We start from the raw sequence: 10955 nt of genomic DNA on the forward strand, positions 1-10955 counted from the left end.
TCCCATGCATAGAGACAAAAATAATCATTCATATGGTGAACACCTGGTAATCGACATTAACTAGATACATATAAGAATATCCCCTATCATTCCGGGATCCTCCTTCGGACATGATATAAATTTCGAAGTACTAAAGCATCCGGTACTTTGGATGGGGTTTGTTAGGCCCAATAGATCTATCTTTAGGATTCGCGTCAATTAGAGTGTCTGTTCCCTAATTCTTAGATTACCAGACTTTAATAAAAAGGGGCATATTCGATTTCGATAATTCAACCATAGAATGTAGTTTCAATTACTTGTGTCTATTTCGTCAAACATTTATAAAAGCGCATGTATTCTCAGTCCCAAAAATATAAAGGGTAAAAAGGCAAATGAAACTCACCATACTGTATTTCGTAGTAAAAATACATATAATGTCATTGAGCAAGTGCAAGGTTGGCCTCGGATTCACGAACCTAAATTAATTATATATATTTATGTGTTGGTCAATATTTGTCTAACAAATTAGGTCAAGTCATAGTGTACCACAATCCTAATGCTCGAGACTAGTATGCAAAAGTCAACAAAAGTAAATTTGACTCAATATAATTTCTAAAAATCTATACATGATTAATATATAGTTTAAATAGCGTCATTTTTTATTTTTAAAAGATTTATTAGAGTAACTAATATAATTTATTTATTAATAAATAAAATTTTATATTAAATTTATATAATAAAATATACTTTTATATATATTAAAGTAATAAAATTTATAGGGTTCATTTAATATCATAAAGATAATATGATAGGTATTATTAAAGTAAGTTATTACACGTAGTAAAATATGTTTGTATTACATATTTATTTGATTAAATAATATCAATAATGATAGTAAGTAAAAGTTGTATTATTTTGTAATAATAATAATTATTATAAAAATATCAATATTTATAATTACTAAGATGACATTATGATAAAACGATAATTCTAATTATGATAACTTTAATATTTACGATAATTTTTAATATTATCTTTAAAATAATAATTCTATTTAAAATAATAATAATAATGATATTTTATAGTAACAATGACATTTCTATTAAAATAACAATTTTTATTAAAATGATAGTTTTAATACTAACGATACTTTTAATAATAATAGTAATGATAAAAATAATAAGAACGATAATTTTATCTAAATCAATATCTTATAATATTTTAATTTCATCATGATACTCTTACTCATTATTTCCTAATCATTTGGTTTAATAGCTTTTAATCGTCTTTTATATCGTGTTCATAATAATGATAATAATAGTAATCAAAATAATTAGGTGTTACTAATATTAGTTTTAATTACAATAATACTAATAATGATAATTACTATGACATTATTAACGATAATGATAATATAATAATAATAATAACAATAACTATTTTTAAATAATGATATATATATTAATAATGATAATAATAATAATGATAATAATAATAATAATAATAATAATAATAATAATAATAATTAGATAATAATAATAATAATACTAATTATAACTTTAATGATAATAACGATAGTAATAATAATAAAAATAAAATTTTTTAATGATAAATCCTTTTATTGATAAAGATAATAATAATAATAATAATAATAATAATAATAATAATAATAATAATAATAATAATAATAATAATAATAATAAGATAAAACTAGAACGACGATAATAACGACGATAATAATAATCATTTTTAATAATAATACAAAAATTCGATGGACTATAACTTCAAATCCGTTCATCGAAATCATTCGATATGTAAATGAAAAGTTCTTAATTTTTCGCTAGCTTTCCAACGACATGCATATCTTATACCTTATCTCAGTCGCATATATAACTAATTCAGGATTTAACATAACCTAACTAAAGGCAATATTAAAAGTACAAACATGCATAATCCTATATACTCGAGCACTAGTCAGGGATACACTATTAGTATGTAAAAGTTAAATTATGAGTACTCACGTATCAATATTGAGATTCAATATTGCAGGAAAGGTACGTAGACGCAACGAAGATGATAAACACTAGTTTGACTCACGAGCAATACTCCCGAACCATACCCATAACCTTCATAGCTATAACCCATAATTTCCTTAGCTCTATCCCGCTCGAAAAACAATTTCGAAATCACTCGGACATCACTCCGTCGCAATATTTTATGTATACTAATAATATCTTGAAACAATACGGAGTAAATATATATATGTAAATCGATTGAGAGAGTTTAGAGAAAAATATTTTCAAGTTTCTATGAAATAATGAAACCTATTGAATTCTATTTATAATAGATTTTTGAATTATTAAAGTGAATTATTAAAGTATGAATTATTAAAGTGAATTATTAAAGTATGAATTATTAAAGTGAATTATTAAAGTATGAATTATTAAAGTGAATTATTAAAGTATGAATTATTAAAGTATGAATTATTAAAGTGAATTATTAAAGTATGAATTATTAAAGTGAATTATTAAAGTTAAAGTAAAGTAAAAATAAAGTAAAGGTAAAGTTTAAGTATAGTAAAAGTATAAAACTATGTACGTATAATACGCGTATAAATATATATAATATTAATTTAAATCGTTATATATATTTAATATAAATATCATTATCTTTATTATACTGGTTAAGTAATGAGTTGTCAAAAGTGGTTCTAGATATTTATAAAAGTTATATATGTTTTAATAATAATGTTCTTTTTAAACTGAAAATATTTTTGTACGTTTGAAACTAAATCAAATAAATATGATAATTTTGTTTTCCAAAACTAAATATATTTAAGAATCATTTTGTTTAAAGGTTAAAATAATGGAAATCGTTATATCATAAAACGTTTTAGAAAAGTAGAATCATATATATTCATAATAGATTTCAAGTTTTTAAATTACAGTCTGTTGGTGAAGCATGCGATAAAGTTCAAAGGTTAATTAAACGTATGAAATTAATTTAATAAAAAATGTCGAGTTACTTAACTTGTTGATATCCAACATCTAAGTTATTTACACTCCACGTTCTTACTTATAAATCACTTTACCATTTTCCGAATGTTGTCAAAAAGAATAGATTTCTTAAATCACAGTGGACCTCATAACATAGACCCGTAATCATATCACAATGTATCTGATAAATCAATCATTTGATATTATCTTCTAATTCCATCGATAAACATATTGAAACAAATACGTTCATGTAAAGTATTATACATTTAATACTTTATTAATATTCTCAAGTTATATAATATATATATACATATATATACATATTTATTTATATATAACGGTTCGTGAATCGTCGGAATTTGGTCGAGGTTATAATGAATGTATGAACACAATTTAAAATTCTTGAGATTTAACTTAACAAACTTTGCTTATCGTGTCGGAATAATATAAAGATAAAGTTTAAATTTGGTTGAAAATTTCCGGGTTGTCACAGTACCTACCCGTTAAAGAAATTTCGTCCCGAAATTTGAATGGGATGGTCATGGCTGACAATAAGTATGTTTTCATGACGTATACGAGTTGGAATTTAGAGTTTTATTATCATCAGGTAATATAGATAAAGCAATTTGATTTTTGTGAAGAGTACGAGTGAAGTTATCACAAAAGAGTGAAATGAGTAAATGCACGTTCTTTTTAACCAATGACATAGTCACGGTTGATTTCCGGAATTCAAGAAATTTAGAGAAAATCTTCGTAATAAGATTTGGTTCTTCGATAATTAAGGAAGTTAGGATCCGCTTTGATTAAATGCGATAATCTGTATTGATTTCTCTGTCGGATATTTTACTATATATCCACCCCCTTCGTTTCCTTATTTCCACAACTCACACCTTTTATTCTTTCTCCCTCAATTCATACTTTATAGCATTCGCTAATATGCTCCATCCAGTTCTGATTCTTGATATACTCCTAACTTTCATATCTGTCATTCTTCTTTTTCATCTACCGCTAGAAGAATCTATTTACTTCTACTATACTCTTGGTTTTATTGTATTTTTAGTTCTCCCGTGTCTTTATATTGCTATATGCATCGATATATATGGCTTGTAATTTCTGGGTTGTTGTTGGGTTTTATATCTTCCCTTATACTTCAAAGTCCCTGCTTCTGTCTTCTATAATCATTGTCATCCACAGTTAATACTCCCTCCTATTTGTTGCAATTTATACTCTAATTTCTATTTTGGAGCTTTGTCCTTTCGTTTCTTCTTTTTGCGATTAAGCATCGCTTGTAATGGTCCATAATTCGTAGATATAAATTTCAGAATGAACATTGTTAATGTTCTAAGAAGGAAATGGTAATGGCACGGTCTTGATTTGTTAAATTACCAGAATACCCTGGAAAAGACCGAATCATCAAGAAATATTTTCTTAATATTTTAGAGGTTAAATAGAATACAAGAGTCATGTAACATGGCACATGATGATGTTATGATCTGTGAATCATCACGTTCCATTTAAAAACTCAGCATGAGTTACTGTAATATAATCACGTTGATCAAGTGTCATTATATTATACTAACTCATGCTCCAGTTCCCAACACTACTTCAATAGTATACATATTTTAAATTCGAATTTTTCAGAATTTAGAAACTAAAATAGTTTCTTTTATGATGTAACACAGATAGCGCAAAGAGATAAATGATTTCGAATAACAATAGTTATGAAGATATCTTCAGAAACATTGAAGATATTTATAATGAAAGATATGATGATATCTTAGAATATCTAAGATCAGAGAATTATGAAGAATATTATTCACAAGAGTTTAGAGTCAGGAGTAAGGTATTTGATAATAATTTCAGCAGACACTGAATCATTTGGATTCTTTGAAGGCAGGTTTAGTCTTTGTGATTTGTCCATAGCCTCCTTCATGGTTTGCTTAATCCGTTTTCCAGTTCCAAACCTTCTCTTTTTCTGAGCTTTTCCAACACACTATCCTTTATTATCAAACTTTTGACTGTTAAGGTCATTTACAGTTTTTGCTGCTTCATCAGCATTTTCCAAACTTCGGAGAACTAGTTCGCAGTTTAGGGTGTTTTTCAGAAACTTCACATTCAAAGTATACAAGTCTAGGAGATAGACGTTATATATACACCTATAACCGTTGGCGGAGACATGCTGCAAGATTTCAAAATACTGATTGCTGATTCCCAGTAATTGGCATGACAATTCTTGTTACAAGATGCGGATGAGTAAATGATGGGGTTTCGATAAATATAATGACTCGGAAAGTCAAAGATCAGTGAAGTTGTTGGTAAGTTCATTTCTAATGTGGTGAGACATAAAAGGTTCTCCGGTCACGATGACGAAAGGGCAACGTCTATATCAAGATTATAATAAGACTGTTTCAACTAAAAAGTCGAAGTTGACTTGTTGGAGCTGTGACAAAACTGACTAATTTGAAAAGGAATCGCAAAGTTATTTTTTGCTAATAAATGCCAAAGGGTCTGACATGAATACGTGTTAAATTATGACTCTGGTTTCGAGAGATTTTCAGATGCAAGACTGTGGTTAATATGTGGTTGGATCATCATCTCAATTTTTCATTATTTGAAGTGTCTTCAGGAATTTCGAAGGGTTTTAAACACAGATTGTAATCGTTAATATACATATGATGTTCTAACACAGTTTTGAAGTCAAAGTATAGCTTGTGAAAGATGTAAGGATCTAAGAGTGATGATTTTGGTCATATCTCGAGTTGAATTCTGAGATTTCAAAATCAAAATATGTAATTAAATTTTGAATGAGTATGGTTGTTTTGATTTCTATAAAAGAATGTATATTGTTGTGAAAGTAGGGAGTATAATGGATGATTTGCTGAATCAGATTCGAAGAATGTAACATATTAATTGTGAATTTATATATCTCTCGGGTATTACCTACCCGTTAAATTTTTTTTTCACAATTAATATTTTGTACAAAAGAATTTTATTACAGTCTTTATGAAAATATATATATGTATATTTTCTTTAGATGTAACATAGATTTAATGAGTTAATGTTAAATTAAACTCATTTGATTTACGGATGAAACTACAATTGAATAATCCCTAAAGGCTTTAAAAAATTACATAACTTTTACGGAGTATTTCTTTAATGATATTGAAATTATTAATCAATACTTCGTTATTTGTTGATGTATGATGTTCGGTTCGTGGAATTCTTGTGAATTTTGCAAAGTACGAATGATGTTATTTGAAAAGTTAAAAGTACATCGATGATGAAAGTGTAAAATCAAACATATATTTGAATAATATACTTGATTTATTATGAGATGGAATTTATTGAATTAAAACAGAGATTGTAGTTAACGATGGTTAAGTTGCGGGCGAAGGACGTACATTATTACATATTTGTAATATGAATTAACCGAGTAGTTAAGATTCACACACAATAGCTTAGCATGGAAAGATTTATTTTTATTTCAAAATATATATATATAAAATATACATATAATTTCTTCAGAGGGAATGAGTTAACTCTTCGTAACTCGTTGATGCAATATACGCGTTATTGATTCGTAGTGATGTCCACAGTGATTCTTGAACTGACGGAGTTTGTGATGCTATAGGTGTTGTTGATTCTTATGTTGACTGTACTGGCGATGCTAATGACGCTGACGATACTGTTGATGCTGTTGGTAAAACAAGTTTAGCTTATTAATCACACACCATTTTTGTCAGGGTTTCTACTCTTCCTTCTATCATTTTGGTTTGCTTAACTGATTTATGGTTAGGGCTAGATTAGATAATCTCTAAAACTTTAGAGATTACATAATCGCCGCGGAATGTTTCTCCAATGAAGTTATGAATTAATACTTCGCCAGTTATTGTTGTTGGTACTCCTTGGTATCCATGGTGCGTATGACGTTGATGCTTGTGGGACAGATTGTGAAGTTGAGGTTTACGACGTGGTTGTGGTTGGAGGTGGTAATGGTACTGTTGGCGTTGATGATGGTGGTACTGGTTATGCTGCTGGTGCTGCTGCTGGTGTTTGTAATCTCTGCACCATATTCTCCAAAGCCACTACCCGAGCGCGAAGCTCGTTGACTTCTTCTATTACACCGGGGTGGTTGTCGGTTCGAACGAGCGGATAAATAAAATCTAGAATTTGATGTAATATATAATCGTGACGAGATACTCTGGAAATGAGCGAGAAAATGGTGTTTCGGACAGGTTCGCCGGTAAGTGCTTCAGGTTCTTCGTCAAGAGGGCAATGTGGTGGATGGAAGGGATCACCTTCTTCCTGTCTCCAATGATTAAGGAGGCTACGAACCCATCCCCAATTCATCCAGAATAGGTGATGACTGATTGGTTGATCTATTCCGGTCACACTGCTTTCGGAGCTTGAATGGGATTCCATTTCGGAATCTGAGTGACTTGAACTGATGACGAATTCCATTTCGTACGATTGGATAAAGGATTTTTTTTTCTCGATATGAAATGTTTTTGGCTAACGCATGGTATTCTAATTACATAGAATATATATATATATATATATATATATATATATATATATATATATATATATATATATATATATATATATAGATCAAAAGATTTCGTAGATTACGGAGGACTTTGCGGGATATGTCAGGCAAAGTTTAAAGTAACAGATACGATAAGATATGATTTAGCAGATATGCTAAGATATGAATTTTTGTCTATACACTATTCATGCAATCAATGCAGCAAGACGTGTCTTAGACTAAAAATGATAAGCAGGTAATTTCCTGAGGATGATAAGTAGTTAATTTTCGACACAAAATGATAAGCAAAACTTTTGACATGCAGACACGATCGAAGTCCTGACTCACTAATGCATCCTATCGACTTATCAGTTAGACACACTAATGCAGACCTGGTTCGCTAAGACCACCGCTCTGATACCAACTAAAAGGACCCGTTTATATACATTATAAACGATTCACAATAGTTGATTACATTGCGAGGTATTTGACCTCTATATGATACATTTTACAAACATTGCATTCGTTTTTAAAAGACAAACTTTCTTTACATCGAAAATTGACAGGCATGCATACCATTTCATAATATCCACTATCCAACTATAAATTGATTTAATAATAATCTTTGATGAACTCAATGACTCGAATGCAACGTTCTTCGAAATATGCTATGAAAGACTCCAAGTAATATCTTTAAAATGAGCAAATGCACAGCGGAAGATTTCTTTAACACCTGAGAATAAACATGCTTTAAAATGTCAACCAAAAGGTTGGTGAGTTCATTAGTTTATCATAATCATTTATTTCCATCATTTTAATAGACCACAAGAATTTCATTTCCAGTTCTCATAAATATACGTCCCATGCATAGAGACAAAAATAATCATTCATATGGTGAACACCTGGTAATCGACATTAACTAGATACATATAAGAATATCCCCTATCATTCCGGGATCCTCCTTCGGACATGATATAAATTTTGAAGTACTAAAGCATCCGGTACTTTGGATGGGGTTTGTTAGGCCCAATAGATCTATCTTTAGGATTCGCGTCAATTAGGGTGTCTGTTCCCTAATTCTTAGATTACCAGACTTTAATAAAAAGGGGCATATTCGATTTCGATAATTCAACCATAGAATGTAGTTTCAATTACTTGTGTCTATTTCGTCAAACATTTATAAAAGCGCATGTATTCTCAGTCCCAAAAATATAAAGGGTAAAAAGGCAAATGAAACTCACCATACTGTATTTCGTAGTAAAAATACATATAACGTCATTGAGCAAGTGCAAGGTTGGCCTCGAATTCACGAACCTAAATTAATTATATATATTTATGTGTTGGTAAATATTTGTCTAACAAATTAGGTCAAGTCATAGTGTACCACAATCCTAATGCTCGAGACTAGTATGCAAAAGTCAACAAAAGTAAATTTGACTCAAAATAATTTCTAAAAATCTATACATGATTAATATATAGTTTAAATATCGTCATTTTTTATTTTTAAAAGATTTATTAGAGTAACTAATATAATTTATTTATTAATAAATAAAATTTTATATTAAATTTATATAATAAAATATACTTTTATATATATTAAGTAATAAAATTTATAGGGTTCATTTAATATCATAAAGATAATATGATAGGTATTATTAAAGTAAGTTATTACACGTAGTAAAATATATTTGTATTACATATTTATTTGATTAAATAATATCTATAATGATAGTAAGTAAAAGTTGTATTATTTTGTAATAATAATTATTATTATAAAAATATCAAAATTTATAATTACTAAGATGACATTATGATAAAACGATAATTCTAATTATGATAACTTTAATATTTACGATAATTTTTAATATTATCTTTAAAATAATAATTCTATTTAAAATAATAATAATAATGATATTTTATAGTAACAATGACATTTCTATTAAAATAACAATTTTTGTTAAAATGATAGTTTTAATACTAACGATACTTTTAATAATAATAGTAATGATAAAAATAATAAGAACGATAATTTTATCTAAATCAATATCTTATAATATTTTAATTTCATCATGATACTCTTACTCATTATTTCCTAATCATTTCGTTTAATAGTTTTTAATCGTCTTTTATATCGTGTTCATAATAATGATAATAATAGTAATCAAAATAATTAGGTGTTACTAATATTAGTTTTAATTACAATAATACTAATAATGATAATTACTATGACATTATTAACGATAATGATAATATAATAATAATAATAACAATAACTATTTTTAAATAATGATATATATATTAATAATGATAATAATAATAATGATAATAATAATAATAATAATAATAATAATAATAATAATAATAATAATAATAATAATTAGATAATAATAATAATAATACTAATTATAACTTTAATGATAATAACGATAGTAATAATAATAAAAATAAAAATTTTTAATGATAAATCCTTTTATTGATAAAGATAATAATAATAATAATAATAATAATAATAATAATAATAATAATAATAATAATAATAATAATAATAATAATAATAATAATAATAATAATAAGATAAAACTAGAACGACGATAATAACGACGATAATAATAATCATTTTTAATAATAATACAAAAATTCGATGGACTATAACTTCAAATCCATTCATCGAAATCATTCGATATGTAAATGAAAAGTTCTTAATTTTTCGCTAGCTTTCCAACGACATGCATATCTTATACCTTATCTCAGTCGCATATATAACTAATTCAGGATTTAACATAACCTAACTAAAGGCAATATTAAAAGTACAAACATGCATAATCCTATACTCGAGCACTAGTCAGGGATACACTATTAGTATGTAAAAGTTAAATTATGAGTACTCATGTATCAATATTGAGATTCAATATTGCAGGAAAGGTACGTAGACGCAACGGAGATGATAAACCCTAGTTTGACTCACGAGCAATACTCCCGAACCATACCCATAACCTTCATAGCTATAACCCATAATTTCCTTAGCTCTATCCCGCTCGAAAAACAATTTTGAAATCACTCGGACATCACTCCGTCGCAATATTTTATGTATACTAATAATATCTTGAAACAATACGGAGTAAATATATATATGTAAATCGATTGAGAGAGTTTATAGAAAAATATTTTCAAGTTTCAATGAAATAATGAAACCTATTGAATTCTATTTATAATAGATTTTTGAATTATTAAAGTGAATTATTAAAGTATGAATTATTAAAGTGAATTATTAAAGTATGAATTATTAAAGTGAATTATTAAAGTATGAATTATTAAAGTGAATTATTAAAGTATAAATTATTAAAGTGAATTATTAAAGTTAAAGTAAAGTAAAAATAAAGTAAAGGTAAAGTTTAAGTATAGTAAAAATATAAAACTATGTACGTATAATATGCGTATAAATATATATAATA

Source organism: Rutidosis leptorrhynchoides, chromosome 2 (genome assembly GCF_046630445.1).
Source record: "Rutidosis leptorrhynchoides isolate AG116_Rl617_1_P2 chromosome 2, CSIRO_AGI_Rlap_v1, whole genome shotgun sequence".
NCBI lineage: Eukaryota > Viridiplantae > Streptophyta > Magnoliopsida > Asterales > Asteraceae > Rutidosis > Rutidosis leptorrhynchoides.